Consider the following 21,220-nt stretch of genomic DNA (forward strand, 5'->3'; position numbering starts at 1 on the left):
GTAAGATTCATGGTGCCTTGCCCCAAGGGGCGTTGCACCTTGCAAGAATATTAGTTTGCAAACTACATATCTTAGCTTGCAAACAATATCACCTTGCAAAGGTAATTTCTATCAGTGCTAACTTGCGTTGGTAATAACTTGCAATACTATCAGCTTGCCTTGGTTGAAGTGAGGGTCCAAGTTCTCTTCTCCTTCCTTGTTGTAGAAGTCCTCCTCTTCCTGATGGTCTCCGGTACTAGCGTCTAAAATACGAATACGGGGTACACGATCATCATACCAAACTTACATACTAACTAATCTCATACAAGCTTCACACAACTTAACTCGTATCACACACTACTATTAAGTGAGTGGAGGTGTTCTTCCTATTTAAGAAAATAATTTTCTCTCATACTAACTTATGTGTTACTTTTAATTACTTAGAGAAATACTTTCCTCTCATATCTTATTAAGATTTAATTTCTCTTATGAACAAAATATGACCTAGGTTGACTAAAGTCAACCTCTTCATACTCATCATTTAAGAAAATGATTTAAATGAGGTTCCATACCTCATACAATTTAATACTAACCTGGTAGTGATTTAATGTCACCAAATACTCAACATAAGATTATATAGACCATGGTCCATACCTCATGTTGAAATACTTGAGAACAAGATTTAAATGAGAGGGAAAGCCTCTCATAAGATTTAACACATAGTTGTAACTAGGTTAACAACTACCATTGAGGTGATTTCACATCCTCAACAATTCATTGGCTATTCTAACATTGCTTGTACTTATACCAATTATTCTATTCACACAACTACTACAATTAGGGTGCATTGGTTGTGTGGTTTGGGAAAATAATTTCCTCTCCCTACATATGTAAGTGATAGTTTTCCATCTAGTGTTTGAGAAATACCTTTCTCTTATTGAAAACTTCTTAAGATTTAATTTCTCAAACAATCATGCATGAAATCATGTTGACCCAAGTCAACCATTCATCATTATCATTTGAGAAATAGATTTAAATGAGGTAGAGTACCTCATGCCATTTATTAACACTACAAATGATTTAAATCTCTAAGGAATTCATATAGGTGAGTTTGGGCCAGGGGTCCAAACATCACATGAATTCATTTGAGACAAGATTTAAATGAAGCATAAGACTTCATATGAATTACTTAATAGTTTTGGACAATATCAACTTGTTAAACTAGCCATATTACCCACTACTTAAACTAGGGCATGATCATGCAAGGTGACCACACCATTTTCTTGTAGAAACAATTAGTGTAAGTCAAATGTGAGCTAAAGGAGTTGGAATTAACTTAAAATCATTTGTGGTTGATTTTTAAGAATTAATCTAAGGCAGAAAAGTCCCTGACTTGTTATTTTTGTCAGATTAATTCTACAAAGAGATTGACCATGAGGCCAGTGGCATTGGATAGATATTTTCCTAAGCTTTCCAAAAATATAAACTTCATAAATTTTGGTTCAGCAGATTTGAAACTATTCAATTTCAAAGTGGGGGTCAGTATTGAAAAAGATTTGAAAGAAATAATTCTAATTCAAACTGGCGGGCTGGCGGGAAAGAGAATGGGCCGAAATGGTTTAAAACGCAGCGACGGCGAGTTGGGCCGGCCCAGCAGTGCGTCCAGCGCGCAGCGGGCCAGCTGACAGGGGGTCCCACTTGTCAGCGAGGGAGGCTTACCGAAACGGTATGGAAGGATGCGGGCCGTAGGATTAGATGGCGATCGGGCGGCTGGGGATCGTCGTCCGCTGCCGACGCGAGGGCGACGCTGGCACGGCGGAGGTAGGGGGTCGGAGCGGTCGTCGAAGCTCCGGCGGTCGACGGCGAGGTGCGCAGCGACGTTGTCGAGGACGGCGGTCCTCCTGGTAGCAGTGGCGTCTCCGGGGAGGGCTCCAATCGGCGGCGGCGTCTGCGGCAGCTTGCGGGTCTCCGGCGAGCAATTGGCCGGCTAGCGGTGGCGAGGTGCTATGGAGAGGGGCGGAGGAGATTCAGAGGGAGGAGAGGAGTGGATTTGCTGTGAAGGTGAAGGCGCGGGGACGGCTCCTTTTATAGGGGCGAGTTGGCCGTGAGGGTGTGCGGCGAGGGCGACAGCAGGGCGGCGGTTCCGGCGGGCTAGAGAGCTGGGCAACGACGTGGCGGTGTTCAGCAAGTCCAGGCGGTTCTCCTGGAGGTGACAGCGGGGTCGGGCGGTGTCGGATGGCGACGCATTGCTTCCGCGTCCGCGGCGGCGTCCGCGGGAAAATGTCGACGGTGTCGACGGCGGCAGGCAGCGCGAGGACACGGGACCGTGTCAGGCGGGTTCAGGGTGCGGCGGTGATGCTCGACGCGTAGCCAGGGGGTCCGGGGGAGGCGGCGTTCGTCGGCGTCGCACGTGGCCAGGGCGTGTCCACGGGCGCGCGCACGACGTGGTCGGCATGGTCCCGGGCTGATCCGGGCGCATGGGTTTCGGCCGTCGTCGTTCATCTTGACAGGGGCAAGGCTAGGGAGGTAGAGGGAGGTGAGGTGGAGCCAGTAGACATGGGGGGGCCGAGCTGAGGATGAAGGAGGAGAGGGGGAGCACGGCATGGCCGGCATGCCATTGGCATGGCCATGGCTAGGCCATGTCTTGCCCTTCCCTAGGGTTCCTGTGGTGGTGTGAGGCAAAGAGGGGGCAAGGGGACAATATGGTGTAGTTTGGGGTAGACTATGGGTAGTGTAGGACACTATTTCAAATAGTGTGTGTTGTTCCCTATTTATGTTTCATCAAAATTTGCCCAAATTTGAATTGGCTCAAAAGGTTGACAATTTTGAAAAGGGTGTAATTGGTTTGGTGCTAAATGACCAGAGGCACAGAAGGGTGGTGGTGAAATTTAAAAATTCAAAATAGGACAATTTTCACTAAGTGGGAGATTGTTCCACTTAATTAAAAGTGCCCACTTTGGATGAGCAAAGCAATTGATCAAGAAGGATTTTGGCAAGGTGGTCTTTACAAAAAGTGTTCATCTTGATGTCCTCTTGGATGACATGCAAAGAGTTGGGAAAGTTTAGATTGAAAAACTTGAAATGGAGAGGCTCAAAGTAGTGACCAGAATAATAATGGCAGAATTGACCATTATTGCATGTGATCCCCAAATGAGTTTGAAATTGATTTGAATTGGGTTTCTTGGATTCCAAAAGTTGTAATAAATGTTTAGTAACATTATTCAACTAATGGTGAAGGCCAAAATGGGTTAGGGTCAAAATTTAGAAAAATGGCATAAGCCATATGTGAGGGTTTTGTGATTTTTCCACCTTTATTCTTTTATTTTTCTTTGCTTCAATTTGACCAGAGGGGGGTTGGTTTGATGCTAGAAGAAGTTGGATGCAAGGTTCCAACCATTTTGAGGCAAGGTTGGTGCCTAGGTCAAGATTGGATAAATTGGCCCTAAGTATAGGTGAGGGAAGAAAATGGAATTATCCCACTATTGGATTTCTTTCCATTTGATTGGACTTGTCTCGATTCTAAGGTGATTCCTATTAGTTTAGAAACATTTTCAAACCATTGAAACCATTTCAAATGGTCTTGCTCCAAGATTTGCAAAATTGGTCAAAACACATGAGAGAGGACAAGTCAAGTTTTTCTTATTTTTGTAAGATGCTCCCCTTGCTTCACTTGAGCAAGGGTGAGGGTCAAATTAGGGTTAGCGTGGGTTCAGAGATGGTTTCACCCATTTGGTAAAAGTAGAAGTGCATAGGACCAGAATTGGTGAAAATGGCTAAGGGTCACATATGCCTCTATGCATATGTGGCATCTGATTTTTAATAGAACTTGGCTTGACCCAAAGATGTTTTTGGGTGTTGAAATGGCATATAGGAGTGATCCAACCATTCAACTTCAAGTCTAGGGTCAAGATCCTCAATTTCACAAATTTGATATTTTGCTCTCATATGCCTCTATGGCATTATTACTCTCTTTTTGAAAACCTTGTGTCCCACCTTTGGGTTGTGTTGAAAAAGCACTAACTAGGGTTCAAGAAGGTTTTCCAATTCTCTACATCAAGTAGAAAGGCCTAGGGAAAGTTTTACAAAAAGAGCCATAGGCATATCTGCCTCTTTTCTTAAATAAGATTTTTCCTTTTTATTTTATTCTTCCAAGGTTGAGGACAAGAGGGGTGAGGTTGAGGGTTTAGTAACTTTGGCAAAGGTTCACCACTATTTAGCAGAAGAAAAGGGGTAGGGTTTCAGATTCACATATTAGGGCTATAGGCCCACATATAGTTTTTCCTTTATTCAGGGTTTCTCAAAATAGATCAAAGGAGTTTTGAAAAGGTTAGGGCTTAGGGTTCTTCTTATTTGATTTCTTTCTCTTTTTGTTTTTATTTGGTTTGTGATCTTTACTTGATCACTCTAGGGTTTTAGGGTGGGTCACATAAGCATACTAACACTCATCAAGGCAAGAACACAAGTAATAGATAGGAGCAATAAGCCTAATACCTTATATAAGAAAAGTTTTTGTTGGTTCTCATTTTTGGAAAAAGTAAATTCCTTTTTGCTTTGTTTTGAAATTTGGGGTGTTACAACAAGTGTTTGCTTCTTAAGATGGAGAGAAATAGGTGAACTGACTCAACAATAAAACTAAAAGAATGGTCCTTCAAAGAGGAAAGCATCGATTGCTATATTTGTGCTACAGCTTTGGGTTTGAAAACAAGAAACAATTTTGTAAACGGTAGTCATAAAGCATATGTGTTATGTAAATTATATCCTACAAGTTGCAAGCCTCATGCATAGTATACTAATAGTGCCCGCACCTTGTCCTAATTAGCTTGGATTACCGGGATTATCATCACAATGCATATGTTTGAACCAAGTGTCACAAAGGGGTACCTCTATGCCGCCTGTACAAAGGTCTAAGGAGAAAGCTCGCATCGGATTTCTCGCTATTGATTATTCTCAACTTAGACATCCATACCGGGACAACATAGACAACAGATAATGGACTCCTCCTTAATGCATAAGCATGTAGCAACAATTAATTTTCTCATATGAGATTGAGGATATTTGTCCAAAACTGAAACTTCCACCATGGATCATGGCTTTAGTTAGCGGCCCAATGTTCTTCTCTAACATTATGCAATGCTCTAACCATTTTGGTGGTAAATCTCCCTTACTTCAGACAAGACGAACATGCATAGCAACTCACATGATATTCAACAAAGAGTAGTTGATGGCGTCCCCAGGAACATGGTTATCGCACAACAAGCAACTTAATAAGAGATAAAATGCATAAGTACATATTCAATACCACAATAGTTTTAAAGCTATTTGTCCCATGAGCTATATATTGCAAAGGTAGAGGATAGAAATTTAAAGGTAGCACTCAAGCAATTTACTTTGGAATGGCGGAGAAATACCATGTAGTAGGTAGGTATGGTGGACACAAATGGCATAGTGGTTGGCTCAAGGATTTTGGATGCATGAGAAGTATTCCCTCTTGATACAAGGCTTAGGCTAGCAAGGCTATTTGAAACAAACACAAGGATGAACCGGTGCAGTAAAACTTACATAAAAGACATATTGTAAACATTATAAGACTCTACACCGTCTTCCCTGTTGTTCAAACTCTTACTAGAAATTATCTAGACCTTAGAGAGACCAAATATGCAAACCAAATTTTAGCATGCTCTATGTATTTCTTCATTAATAGGTGCAAAGTATATGATGCAAGAGCTTAAACATGAGCACAACAATTGCCAAGTATCACATTACCCAAGACATTATAGCAATTACTACATGTATCATTTTCCAATTCCAACCATATAACAATTTAACGAAGAAGAAACTTCGCCATGAATATTATGAGTAAAGCCTAAGGACATATTTGTCCATATGCTACAACGGAGCGTGTCTCTCTCCCACACAATGAATGCTAGGATTTTATTCAAACAAAACAAAAACAAAAACAAACCGACGCTCCAAGCAAAGTACATAAGATGTGACGGAATAAAAATATAGTTTCAGGGGAGGAACCTGATAATGTTGTCGATGAAGAAGGGGATGCCTTGGGCATCCCCAAGCTTAGACGCTTGAGTCTTCTTGATATATGCAGGGGTGAACCACCGGGCGTCCCCAAGCTTAGATCTTTCACTCTCCTTGATCACCTTGTATCATCCTCCTCTCTTGACCCTTGAAAACTTCCTCCACACCAAACTCGAAACAAACTCATTAGAGGGTTAGTGCATAATAAAAAAATCACATGTTCAGAGGTGACACATTCATTCTTAACACTTCTGGACATTGCCCAAAGCTACTGGAAGTTGATGGAACAAAGAAATCCATCAAACATAGCAAAAGAAACAATGCGAAATTAAAGGCAGAATCTGTCAAAACAGAACAGTCCGTAAAGACGAATTTTATTGAGGCACCAGACTTGCTCAAATGAAAATCCTCAAATTGAATGAAAGTTGCGTACATATCTGCGGATCACTCACGTAAATTGGCATAATTTTCTGAGTTACCTACAGATAATTTTGCCCAGATTCGTGACGGCAAAGAAATCTGTTTCTGCGCAGTAATCCAAATCTAGTATGAACCTTACTATCAACGACTTTACTTGGCACAACAATGCAACAAAACTAAGATAAGGAGAGGTTGGTACAGTAGTAACAAATTCCAAGACACAAATATAAAACAAATTACTGTAGCAAAATAAACACATGGGTTATCTCCCAAGAAGTTCTTTCTTTATAGCCATTAAGATGGGCTCAGCAATTTTAATGATGCACTCGCAAGAAATAAGAGTTGAAGCAAAAAAGAGCATCAAGAGGCAAATTCAAAACACATTTAAGCCTAACATGCTTCCTATGAAAAGGAATCTTGTAAATAAACAAGTTCATGAAGAGCAAAGTAACAAGCATAGGAAGATAGAACAAGTGTAGCTTCAAAAATTTCAGCACATAGAGAGGTATTTTAGTAACATGAAAATTTCTACAACCATATTTTCCTCTCTCATAATAACTTTCAGTAGCATCATGAGCAAACTCAACAATATAACTATCACATAAAGCATTCTTATCATGAGTCTCATGCATAAAATTGTTACTCTCCACATAAGCATAGTCAATTTTATTAGTTGTAGTGGGAGCAAATTCAACAAAGTAGCTATCATCATTATTCTCATCATCAAATATAGGAGGCATATTGTAATCATAACCAAATTTATCCTCCATAACAGGCGGTACCAAAAGACTACTATCATTATAATCATCATAAATAGGAGGTAATGTATCATCAAAGTAAATTTTCTCTCCTCCATGCCCGGGGGACTAAAAAGATCATGCTCATCAAAACCAGCTTCCCCAAGCTTAGAATTTTCCATATCATTAGCAACAATGGTGTTCAAAGTGTTCATACTAATATGTTCCATGGGTTTTTTAATTTTCGGATCAAACCATCCATGTCTTAAATCAGGAAATAGAGTAAGAAGCTCATTGTTGTCCATTATGCCTTACTAGTGTAAACAAGAAACAAAAAGATGCAATTGCAGGATCTAAAGGAAATAGCTTCGAGCACAAACACAATGGCGCCAGAAAAGTACTGTTACCTGGAACCGGAGTATGAGTGCCTTTTACCTTTCCTCCCCGACAACGGCCCCAGAAAAGTGAGCATTTTCATCAGATACATGTAGTAACGCAGTAAAACAGTAAACAAGCAGCGATAGCAGTATTTAGGAACAAGGCCTAGGGATCATACTTTCACTAGTGGACACTCTCAACATTGATCACATAAATAAATAGATAGATGCTAGACTCTACACCCTCTTGTTGGATGATGAACACCACTAACTGTGTAGGATTACACGAACCCTCAATGCCGGAGTTAACAAGCTCCACAATATTCGATGTTCATATTTAAATAACCTTAGAGTGCATGACAGATCAACATAACCAAACCAAGTACTAACATAGCATGCACACTGTCACCTTCACGCTACGAAAGGAGGCATAGATCACATCAATACTATCATAGCAATAGTTAACTTCATAATCTGCAAGAGATCACAATCATAGCCTACGCCAAGTACTACACGATGCACACACTGTCACCATTACACCGTGCAGGAGGAATAAACTACTTTAATAACATCACTAGAGTAGCACACAGATAAATTGTGATACAAAACACATTGCAATCATAAAGAGATATAAATAAGCACATCACTATGCCATTCATAACAGTGAATAAGTATTCTGTGAAATATAGCCTAAGAGACCCACACGGTGCACACACTGTCACCTTTACACACGTGGGACAAGGAGTCTCCGGAGATCACATAAGTAAAACCCACTTGACTAGCATAATGACATCTAGATTACAAGCATCATCATATGAATCTCAATCATGTAAGGCAGCTCATGAGATTATTGTATTGAAGTACATAGGAGAGAGATGAACCACATAGCTACCGGTACAGCCCCGAACCTCGATGGAGAACTACTCCCTCCTCATGGGAGACAGCAGCGTTGATGGAGATGGCGGTGGTGTCGATGGAGGAGCCTTCCGGGGGCACTTCCCCGTCCCGGCGGCGTGCCGGAACAGAGACTCCTGTCCCCCAGATCTTGGCTTCGCGATGGCGGCGGCTCTGGAAGGTTTCTCGTACCGTGGCTTTTCCGTATCGTGGTTTTAGGTCGAGGACCTTTATATAGGCGAAGAGGCGGCGTCAGAGGGTCGAAGAGGCGGCGAGGAGATAGGGGGGCGCAGGCCACCCCCAGGCCGCGCCGGCCACCCTCCTGGGGCCCCTGTGGCCCAACTCTGGTCCTTCCCGGGTGTTCTGGAAGCTTCGTGGAAAAATAGGATGCTGGGCGTTGATTTCGTCCGATTCCGAGAATATTTCCTTACTAGGTTCTGAAACCAAAAACAGCAGAAAACAGCAACTGGCCCTTCGGCATCTCGTCAATAGGTTAGTTCCGAAAAATGCATAAATATGACATAAAGTATGCATAAAACATGTAGATATCATCAATAATGTGGCATGGAACATAAGAAATTATCGATACGTCGGAGACGTATCAGCAAGAAAAGTGCTTGATGTCTACGGGAGCTTCTATTCTTGTAGACAATGTTGGGCCTCCAAGAGCAGAGGTTTGTAGAACAGCAGCAAGTTTCCCTTAAGTGGATCACCCAAGGTTTATCGATCTCAGGGAGGAAGAGGTCAAAGATATCCCTCTCAAGCAACCCTGCAACCACAAAGCAAGAAGTCTCTTGTGTCCCCAACACACCTAATAGGTGCACTAGTTCGGCGAAGAGATAGTGAAATACAGGTGGTATGAATAAGTATGAGCAGTAGCAACGGCACCAGAAAAGTGCTTGCTGGCGTGTAGTTGATGGTGGTAATATTGCAGGCAGTAGAAACGCAGTAAAATAGTAAACAAGCAGCGATAGCAGTATTTAGGAACAAGGCCTAGGGATCATACTTTCACTAGTGGACACTCTCAACATTGATCACATAATAGAATAAAGATAGATGCTAGACTCTACACCCTCTTGTTGGATGATGAACACCACTAACTGTGTAGGATTACACGAACCCTCAATGCCGGAGTTAACAAGCTCCACAATATTCGATGTTCATATTTAAATAACCTTAGAGTGCATGATAGATCAACATAACCAAACCAAGTACTAACATAGCATGCACACTGTCACCTTCACGCTACGAAAGGAGGCATAGATCACATCAATACTATCATAGCAATAGTTAACTTCATAATCTGCAAGAGATCACAATCATAGCCTACGCCAAGTACTACACGATGCACACACTGTCACCATTACATCGTGCAGGAGGAATAAACTACTTTAATAACATCACTAGAGTAGCACACAGATAAATTGTGATACAAAACACATTGCAATCATAAAGAGATATAAATAAGCACTTCACTATGCCATTCATAACAGTGAATAAGTATTCTGTGAAATATAGCCTAAGAGACCCACACGGTGCACACACTGTCACCTTTACACACGTGGGACAAGGAGTCTCCGGAGATCACATAAGTAAAACCCACTTAACTAGCATAATGACATCTAGATTACAAGCATCATCATATGAATCTCAATCATGTAAGGCAACTCATGAGATTATTGTATTGAAGTACATAGGAGAGAGATGAACCACATAGCTACCGGTACAGCTCCTAACCTCGATGGAGAACTACTCCCTCCTCATGGGAGACAGCAGCGTTGATGGAGATGGCGGTGGTGTCGATGGAGGAGCCTTCCGGGGGCACTTCCCCGTCCCGGCGGCGTGCCGGAACAGAGACTCCTGTCCCCCAGATCTTGGCTTCGCGATGGCGGCGGCTCTGGAAGGTTTCTCGTACCGTGGCTTTTCCGTATCGTGGTTTTAGGTCGAGGACCTTTATATAGGCGAAGAGGCGGCGTCAGAGGGTCGAAGAGGCGGCGAGGAGATAGGGAGGCGCGGGCCACCCCCAGACCGCGCCGGCCACCCTCCTAGGGCCCCTGTGGCCCAACTGTGGTCCTTCCCGGGTGTTCTGGAAGCTTCGTGGAAAAATAGGATGCTGGGCGTTGATTTCGTCCGATTCCGGGAATATTTCCTTACTAGGATTTCTGAAACCAAAAACAGCAGAAAACAGCAACTGGCCCTTCAGCATCTCGTCAATAGGTTAGTTCCGGAAAACGCATAAATATGACATAAAGTATGCATAAAACATGTAGATATCATCAATAATGTGGCATGGAACATAAGAAATTATCGATACGTCGGAGACGTATCAGCATCCCCAAGCTTAGTTTCTGCTCGTCCCGAGCAGTTAAACGATAAATAAAGATAATTTCTGGAGTGACATGCCATCATAAACTTGATCATACTATTGTAAGCATATGTAATGAATGCAGCGATCAAAACAATGTAAATGACATGAGTAAACAAATGAATCATATAGCAAAGACTTTTCATGAATAGTACTTCAAGACAAGCATCAATAAGTCTTGCATAAGAGTTAACTCATGAAGCAATAATTCATAATAGAGGTATTGAAGCAACACAAAGGAAGATTAAGTTTCAGCGGTTGCTTTCAACTTGTAACATATATATCTCATGGATATTGTCAATATAGAGTAATATAACAAGTGCAATATGCAAGTATGTAGGAATCAATGCACAGTTCACACAAGTGTTCGCTTCTTGAGGTGGAGAGGGATAGGTGAACTGACTCAACAATAAAAGTAAAATAAAGGTCCTTCAAAGAGGAAAGCATCGATTGCTATATTTGTGCTAGAGCTTTGGTTTTGAAAACAAGAAACAATTTTGTCAACGGTAGTAATAAAGCATATGTGTTATGTAAATTATATCCTACAAGTTGCAAGCCTCATGAATAGTATACTAATAGTGCCCGCACCTTGTCCTAATTAGCTCGGATTACCTGGATTATCATCGCAATGCACATGTTTTAACCAAGTGTCACAAAGGGGTACCTCTATGCCGCCTGTACAAAGGTCTAAGGAGAAAGCTCGCATCGGATTTCTCGCTATTGATTATTCTCAACTTAGACATCCATACCGGGACAACATAGACAACAGATAATGGACTCCTCTTTAATGCATAAGCATGTAGCAACAATTAATTTTCTCATATGAGATTGAGGATATTTGTCCAAAACTAAAACTTCCACCATGGATCATGGCTTTAGTTAGCGGCCCAATGTTCTTCTCTAACAATATGCATGCTCTAACCATAAAGGTGGTAAATCACCCTTACTTCAGACAAGACGGACATGCATAGCAACTCACATGATATTCAACAAAGAGTAGTTGATGGCGTCCCCAGGAACATGGTTATCGCACAACAAGCAACTTAATAAGAGATAAAGTGCATAAGTACATATTCAATACCACAATAGTTTTTAGGCTACTTGTCCCGTGAGCTATATATTGTAATGGTAGAGGATAGAAATTTAAAGGTAGCACTCAAGCAATTTACTTTGGAATGGCGGAGAAATACCATGTAGTAGGTAGGTATGGTGGACACAAATGGCATAGTGGTTGGCTCAAGGATTTTGGATGCATGAGAAGTATTCCCTCTCGATACAAGGCTTAGGCTAGCAAGGTTATTTGAAACAAACACAAGGATGAACCGGTGCAGTAAAACTCACATAAAAGACATATTGTAAACATTATAAGACTCTACACCGTCTTCCTTGTTGTTCAAACTCAATACTAGAAATTATCTAGACTTTAGAGAGACCAAATATGCAAACCAAATTTTGGCATGCTCTATGTATTTATGATGCAAGAGCTTAAACATGAGCACAACAATTGCCAAGTATCACATTACCCAAGACATTATAGCAATTACTACATGTATCATTTTCCAATTCCAACCATATAACAATTTAACGAAGAAGAAACTTCGCCATGAATATTATGAGTAAAGCCTAAGGACATATTTGTCCATATGCTACAGTGGAGCGTGTCTCTCTCCCACACAATGAATGCTAGGATTTTATTCAAACAAAACAAAAACAAAAGCACACAGATGCTCCAAGTAAAGTACATAAGATGTGACCGAATAAAAATATAGTTTCAAGAGAAGGAACCTGATAATTTGTCGATGAAGAAGGGGATGCCTTGGGCATCCCCAAGCTTATATGCTTGAGTCTTCTTGAAATATGCAGGGGTTAACCACCGGGGCATCCCCAAGCTTAGACTTTTCACCCTTCTTGAACGTAGTATATCATCCTCCTCTCTTGACCCTTGAAAACTTCCTCCACACCAAACTCGAAACAAACTCATTAGAGGGTTAGTGCATAATCAAAAACTCACATGTTCAGAGGTGACACAATCATTCTTAACACTTCTGGACATTGCACAAAGCTACTGAAAGTCAATGGAATCGAAATATCCATCAAGCATAGCAAAACAGACAATCCGAAATAAAAGGCAGAATCTGTCAAAACAGAACAGTTCGTAAAGACAAATTTTATTGAGGCACCAGACTTGCTCAAATGAAAATGCTCAAATTGAATGAAAGTTGCGTACATATCTGAGGATCACTCACGTAAATTGGCATAATTTTCTGAGTTACGTAGAGAGAATTTTGCTCAGATTCGTGACAGCAAAGAAATCTGTTTCTGCGCAGTAATCCAAATCTAGTATGAACCTTACTATCAACGACTTTACTTGGCACAACAATGCAACACAACTAAGATAAGGAGAGGTTGGTACTGTATTAACAACTTCCAAGACACAAATATAAAACAAAATTACTGTAGCAATATAAACACATGGGTTATCTTCCAAGAAGTTCTTTCTTTATAGCCATTAAGATGGGCACAGCAGTTTTAATGATGCACTCGCAAGAAATAAGGGTTGAAGCAAAAAAGAGCATCAAGAGGCAAATTCAAAACACATTTAAGCCTAACATGCTTCCTATGAAAAGGAATCTTGTAAATAAACAAGTTCATGAAGAGCAAAGTAACAAGCATAGGAAGATAGAACAAGTGTAGCTTCAAAAATTTCAGCACATAGAGAGGTGTTTTAGTAACAAGAAAATTTCTACAACCATATTTTCCTCTCTCATAATAACTTTCAGTAGCATCATGAGCAAACTCAACAATATAACTATCACATAAAGCATTCTTATCATGAGTCTCATGCATAAAATTATTACTCTCCACATAAGCATAATCAATTTTATTAGTAATAGCGGGAGCAAATTCAACAAAGTAGCTATCATTATTATTCTCATCATCAAATATAGGAGGCATATTGTAATCATAATCAAATTTACTCTCCATAGTAGGTGGCACCAAAAGGCTACTATCATTATAATCATCATAAATAGGAGGCAAAGTATCATCAAAGTAAATTTTCTCCTCAATGCTTGGGGGACTAAAAAGATCATGCTCATCAAAGCCAGCTTCCCCAAGCTTAGAATTTTCCATAGCATTAGCAACAATAGTGTTCAAAGCATTCATATTAATAACATTCCCATTAGCATGCATATAAAGTTCCATGGGTTTTTTAATTCTCTCTTCAAACACATCATGTCCTAATTCAAGATAAAGTTCATAAAGATCTCTCATATTTTTGTTGTTTTCCATTATGCCTAACGAGTGTAAACAAGAAACAAAAAGATGCAATTGCAGGATATAAAGGAAATAGCTTCGAGCACAAACACAATGGCGCCAGAAAAGTACTTTACCTGGGACCGGAGTATGAGAGCCTTTTACCTTTCCTCCCCGGCAACGGCGCCAGAAAAGTGCTTGATGTCTACGGGAGCTTCTATTCTTGTAGACAGTGTTGGGCCTCCAAGAGCAGAGGTTTGTAGAACAGCAGCAAGTTTCCCTTAAGTGGATCACCCAAGGTTTATCGATCTCAGGGAGGAAGAGGTCAAAGATATCCCTCTCAAGCAACCCTGCAACCACAAAGCAAGAAGTCTCTTGTGTCCCCAACACACCTAATAGATGCACTAGTTCGGCGAAGAGATAGTGAAATACAGGTGGTATGAATAAGTATGAGCAGTAGCAACGGCACCAGAAAAGTGCTTGCTGGCGTGTAGTTGATGGTGGTAATATTGCAGGCAGTAGAAACGCAGTAAAATAGTAAACAAGCAGCGATAGCAGTATTTAGGAACAAGGCCTAGGGATCATACTTTCACTAGTGGATACTCTCAACATTGATCACATAACAGAATAAAGATAGATGCTAGACTCTACACCCTCTTGTTGGATGATGAACACCACTAACTGTGTAGGATTACACGAACCCTCAATGCCGGAGTTAACAAGCTCCACAATATTCGATGTTCATATTTAAATAACCTTAGAGTGCATGACAGATCAACATAACCAAACCAAGTACTAACATAGCATGCACACTGTCACCTTCACGCCACGAAAGGAGGCATAGATCACATCAATACTATCATAGCAATAGTTAACTTCATAATCTGCAAGAGATCACAATCATAGCCTACGCCAAGTACTACACGATGCACACACTGTCACCATTACACCGTGCAGGAGGAATAAACTACTTTAATAACATCACTAGAGTAGCACACAGATAAATTTTGATACAAAACACATTGCAATCATAAAGAGATATAAATAAGCACTTCACTATGCCATTCATAACAGTGAATAAGTATTCTGTGAAATATAGCCTAAGAGACCCACACGGTGCACACACTGTCACCTTTACACACGTGGGACAAGGAGTCTCCGGAGATCACATAAGTAAAACCCACTTGACTAGCATAATGACATCTAGATTACAAGCATCATCATATGAATGAGACTCATGTTAAGAATGCTTTATGTGATAGTTATATTGTTGAGTTTGCTCATGATGCTACTGGACATTATTATGAGAGAGGAAAATATGGTGGTAGAAATTTTCATGTTACTAAAACACCTCTCTATGTGCTGAAATTTTTGATGTCTACGGGAGCTTCTATTCTTGTAGACTGTGTTGGGCCTCCAAGAGCAGAGGTTTGTAGAACAGCAGCAAGTTTCCCTTAAGTGGATCATCCAAGGTTTATCGATCTCAGGGAGGAAGAGGTCAAAGATATCCCTCTCAAGCAACCCTGCAACCACAAAGCAAGAAGTCTCTTGTGTCCCCAACACACCTAATAGGTGCACTAGTTCGGCGAAGAGATAGTGAAATACAGGTGGTATGAATAAGTATGAGCAGTAGTATCGGTGCCAGAAAAGTGCTTGCTGGCGTGTAGTTGATGGTGGTAATATTGCAGGCAGTACAGATACAATAAAACAGTAAACAAGCAGCGATAGCAGTATTTAGGAACAAGGCCTAGGGATCATACTTTCACTAGTGGACACTCTCAACATTGATCACATAAATAAATAGATAGATGCTAGACTCTACACGCTCTTGTTGGATGATGAACACCACTAACTGTGTAGGATTACACGAACCCTCAATGCCGGAGTTAACAAGCTCCACAATATTCGATGTTCATATTTAAATAACCTTAGAGTGCATGACAGATCAACATAACCAAACCAAGTACTAACATAGCATGCACATTGTCACCTTCACGCTACGAAAGGAGGCATAGCTCTACTCATAAGTTCACCTGGGGAGTACACTCTACCTCTCTCTCTGTTTTATTTTATTTTGTTTTGCTTAGTTTACTTTTGTCTAGTTTATTTGTGCTTAGTTTATTTCTGTCTAGTATTACTTTGCTTAGTTTCTTTTTGTCTTGTTTTACTTTTCTCATATACCCAAAAATCCTTAAAAATTTGAAAAACCTAAAAATTAAAAACTGCTGTTATGGGAGAACCAACAACCTACTTGGAGCTTATAGAATGTTATAATAATTATAGAGAATCAAGAACTGGTAAAGTTATGAAAGCTGTGATAGAAAAATTGAATTCAATTGCTAAAATCTTGCTTAAACGCCATGATATAAACTGTTGCTCTCAACAGGATACTAAACATCTTAATTTCAATGTGGCTTTAGTGAGGAATTTTTAATTAAGAGCTATAATCGGAATTGCTATATTCATTATGGGTTCGAAGAGGTAGAACAATTTGTCGTATTTATGGGAGCCTCCGAGATAGAATCCTTCATGGCTAAAAATTATGAAACTTGTGTTGTTTGTAAGGACCTTAAAGATTATGTCTCTTCTATCCTTAATTTTTTCAATGAAAGTTATAGTAATAATCCTTATATCATTGATTATAAAGAGAGACTCATTAATGTACTCACAATTTGCAGGAACCGGTGGAAGAAGAAATTGATGAACCTGAAAGCTCATTGGATGAAAAAGAGGAGGAAATTGATGAACCTGAAAGCTCATTAGATGAAAAAGAAGAGGAGAGTGATGAACAAAAGGAGGAAGAATGGATTAGCTACCCATGCCAACCTTCTAATGAGAGTAACTCTTTATCTCTTACACTATTTGATTGTCCTCCATGCTTACCAAAAGAAGTTGAATGTTATGTTCCTGTGGATTCTCTTGAAATATTACCTATGAGTAAAACTTGTGAAAATAATTATGCTACTGTTATTTATGATAATCCATGCTACTTTGATATATCTTATGATAATGCTTTGTTTGTGCCTGATGTCGAAATCCCGTAGACATCAAGCACTTTTCTGGCGCCGTTGCCGGGGATCGAACCCCAGAAAATCCAATATGTTGAGAGCATTTTCATTTAAGCACTTTTCTGGCGGCGTCTCTGGAAGGTTTTCCGTATCGTGGCTCTTGGAGGCCCAACACTGTCTACAAGAATAGAAGCTCCCGTAGACATCAAGCACTTTCATGGTGGAAGTTTCAGTTTTGGACATATATCCTCAATCTCATATGAGAAAATTAATTGTTGTTGAATGCTTATGCATAAAAGAGGAGTCCATTATCTGTTGTCTATGTTGTCCCGGTATGGATGTCTAAGTTGAGAATAATCAATAGCGAGAAATCCGATGCGAGCTTTCTCCTTAGACCTTTGTACAGGCGGCATAGAGGTACCCCTTTGTGACACTTGGTTAAAACATATGCATTGCGATGATAATCCAGGTAATCCGAGCTAATTAGGACAAGGTGCGGGCACTATTAGTATACTATGCATGAGACTTGCAACTTGTAGGATATAATTTACATGATGCATATGCTTTACTACTACCGTTGACAAAATTGTTTCTTGTTTTCAAAATCAAAGCTCTAGCACAAATATAGCAATCGATGCTTCCCTCTGCGAAGGGCCTTTCTTTTACTTTTTATGTTGAGTCAGTTCACCTATCTCTCTCCACCTCAAGAAGCAAACACTTGTGTGAACTGTGCATTGATTCTTACATACTTGCATATTGCACTTGTTATATTACTTTACATTGACAACTATCCATAAGATATACATATTACAAGTTGAAAGCAACCGCTGAAACTTAATCTTCCATTGTGTTGCTTCAATGTCTTTACTATGAATTTATTGCTTTATGAGTTAACCCTTATGCAAGACTTATTGATGCTTGTCTTGAAAGTACTATTCATGAAAAGTCTTTGCTATATGATTCAATTGTTTACTCATTGCATTTACATTGTTTCGAATCGCTGCATTCATCTCATATGCTTTACAATAGTATGATTAAGATTATGTTGGTAGCATGTCACCTCAGAAATTATCTTTTATCGTTTACCTACTCGAGGACGAGTAGGAACTAAGCTTGGGGATGCTGATACGTCTCCAACGTATCTATAATTTCTGATGTTCCATGCTTGTTTTATGACAATACCGACATGTTTTGTTCACACTTTATATCGTTTTCATGCGTTTTCCGAAACTAACCTATTGACGAGATGCCGAAAGGCCAGTTGCTGTTTTCTGCTGTTTTTGGTTTCAGAAATCCTAGTAAGGAAATATTTTCGGAATCGGACGAAATCAACACCGAAGATCTTAGAAATACACGAAGCTTCCAGAACACCCAGGAAGGACCAGAGGTGGGCCCTAGGGCCCCCAGGAGGGTGGCCGGCGCGGCCCAAGGGGGGGCGCGCCCCCTATCTCCTGGGCACCCCGTGGCCCCTCCGACTCCGACTCTCCGCCTATATAATCGTTCCTGACCTAAAAACATCGACCAGTTCGACGAAAACAGAGAAAACCATCCAGAGCCGCCGCCATCGCGAAAGTCCAATTCGGGGGACAGAAGTCTCTGTTCCGGCACCCTGCCGGGACGGGGAATTGCCCCCAGAGCCATCTCCACCGCCGTCTCCACCGCCATCTTCACCGCCATCGCTGCCTCCATGATGAGGAGGGAGTAATTCACCCCCGGGGCTGAGGGCTCCGCTGTAGCTATGTGGTTCATCTCTCTCTCTTTGTGATCAAGTTGAATATTATCTATGTGCTACTCTAGTGATGTTATTAAAGTAGTCTATTCCTCCTCCGCGGTGTAATGGTGACAGTGTGTGCATCGCGTAGTACTTGGCGTCGATTATGATTGTGATCTCTTGTAGATTATGAAGTTAACTATTGCTATGTTAAGTATTGATATGATCTATGCCTCCTTCATAGTGTGATGGTGTAACATCTCAAGTTTCAACCATCATAAACAAGAAATAGAAATTCCCCAAACTCAAATTTTGCAATTAACAAAAACTTTTTCTATACATATAGGGCCACATATAGATAAATGCATTTGAGTGATTTCTTTTGTGCAATTGCCATGATGAGTGTTAGTATGTATAAACCTTACCATGTGAACCCTAACAAAGTTCACCAAACCCTAAATTGGGGAGAAATAAAGAAAATGGGAAAAACCCCTCTCTCACTCACATACCCTCTATGTAAAATAACCAACTCTCAACCAAGGCCAAGTTAGCTTGCCCCATTGCTTCTAAAATACTTCAATGTGATAAACTAACCCTTTTGCACCCTTGGATCAAGAATCAAACCAAAAGAAATCAAATTTTCTTCACACATGTGATAATGGTCACATCTCACAAAAATATTTTCTTCACCTCTTTACCCCTCTGTATTTCTCAAATCTTGAACTAAGCAAGGTCAACTAAAGCCAGGTCATCCAAGACCATGTCAAGGTGAGTAACTTTGGTGTTGACCACCCTCCCTAAAGTTGACTAGGTTGACCAGAACAAGAGGGCAAAGAGGGAACCCGGGAGAGAAAAGAAGATCACCCCAAATTTTGAAAACTTGCAAATCAATTCCAAATTGAGTGCCACCACCACCAATACATCACAATGTTTATATAAATGAGAATCACCAAAAAGATTTGCAAAATTCGAAAGAAAGTTTCTTGCGGGCATTTTATCGAACAGGTGGCAGGCAGCTTCTAGAATAAGTGAGACATGCTATTATCCAGTGGTTTTGACCCTAAACCACTTTGGCAAAGTGATCATCAGCCTCCCCTACACCCCCTGCCTCTAGCCCAGTGCTTGCATGGCTGAATAAAGTGGAGGAGAAACCCTAAAACATGCTACACAATGCCATGCCGGCCACCTTTGGCACTCCTCTCCCTAGCCCTTCCCTTGTCGTTTCTCCATGTCCTCGAGCATCCCTGGTGCATAAGGATCACGCCGTACCACTGAATCGATCGGCATTGCACGGCCCTGCCCGTAACGCCCGTGTCCAAAACGCTCCAGACGCGCCAGCCGGCGTGGTGATCACGCCCTGGACGCGCAAGGACGTCGTCCACTTACACGCCCTCGTCCTCGCGCATCCCTAGCGCCGCATCAAGCACCGCCTGCGCACCCTCTACGAGCTAGACGAACGCCCGTGCCTGCCCCCGCACCGTCGCCGGCGCCCGAGACGAAATGATGCCGCGCGCCCAGTGATGGACATTGCACGCGCCCGAGCGATCCCATCCCCCTTTTGCCGCGCCAGCTACTCCTTGAGCATCTCCAGGACAAGGCCTACACGCTCCCGTCCTTCGCTTGCCCTTTCGCTTGCTGGAACCGCCACGCCATGGCCGCGCCCTTGCAGCACCCCCACGGCACCCTCGCCGCTATAAATAGAGGCCATCCCAGCAAGCTCCTCTCACACCACTCGACTCCCCTCGCACCACTGATCATCCTCACCACCTCAATTCGTTCGATTGCCGCCGGAGGAGGAAGAATTTCAAGATCGGAGCCGCCGGGGGACGCAGCTCACCGTCGACGATTGGCGCCGCCCCAAGCGCCGCCGCTGCTCCCAACCTCTTCCTCATCGACTACACCTTCACCGCGCATATTGCCTGAGTCCTGCATCGGCCTGGTAGGCTCCCCGACCCCCTACCGCCGCCGTGCCCTCGTCGGAATCCCGCCGGGGACGACGACGCTCCCCAGCCCTTGATCTCAGTTCTAATCCAACGGCCGTTCTCTCGCGTACCGGTTCGGCGTTTAAATAGGCGCCGACAGGTGGCCCCCACCCTGTCAGCGCGGCCCGAGCGCGCCAGCCGCGTGTTGGGCTGCGAAGTGCTGCCGAATCTCGTTTCGGCCCAATTACTTTTCCCGCCCAGCCCAAAAATTTAAATCTGGTTTATTCTTTAATTCAAATTTGCTCTGCTGAATGTTTAGTAAAAATTGAATAGTTTAAATTCTACCAAACCAAATCTAGCAAACTTTATACCGTTGGAAAGCTCATGAAATTTCCCATCCAATGCCACTGGCCCCCTCTCCATTTTCGTTGTAGAATTAATTTGACAAAAAAGACAAGACAGGGACTTTTACACATTCAAACTTTATTTAAAATTCAACCAAAATAGATTTTTGAGTAA

Source organism: Lolium perenne, chromosome 4 (genome assembly GCF_019359855.2).
Source record: "Lolium perenne isolate Kyuss_39 chromosome 4, Kyuss_2.0, whole genome shotgun sequence".
NCBI lineage: Eukaryota > Viridiplantae > Streptophyta > Magnoliopsida > Poales > Poaceae > Lolium > Lolium perenne.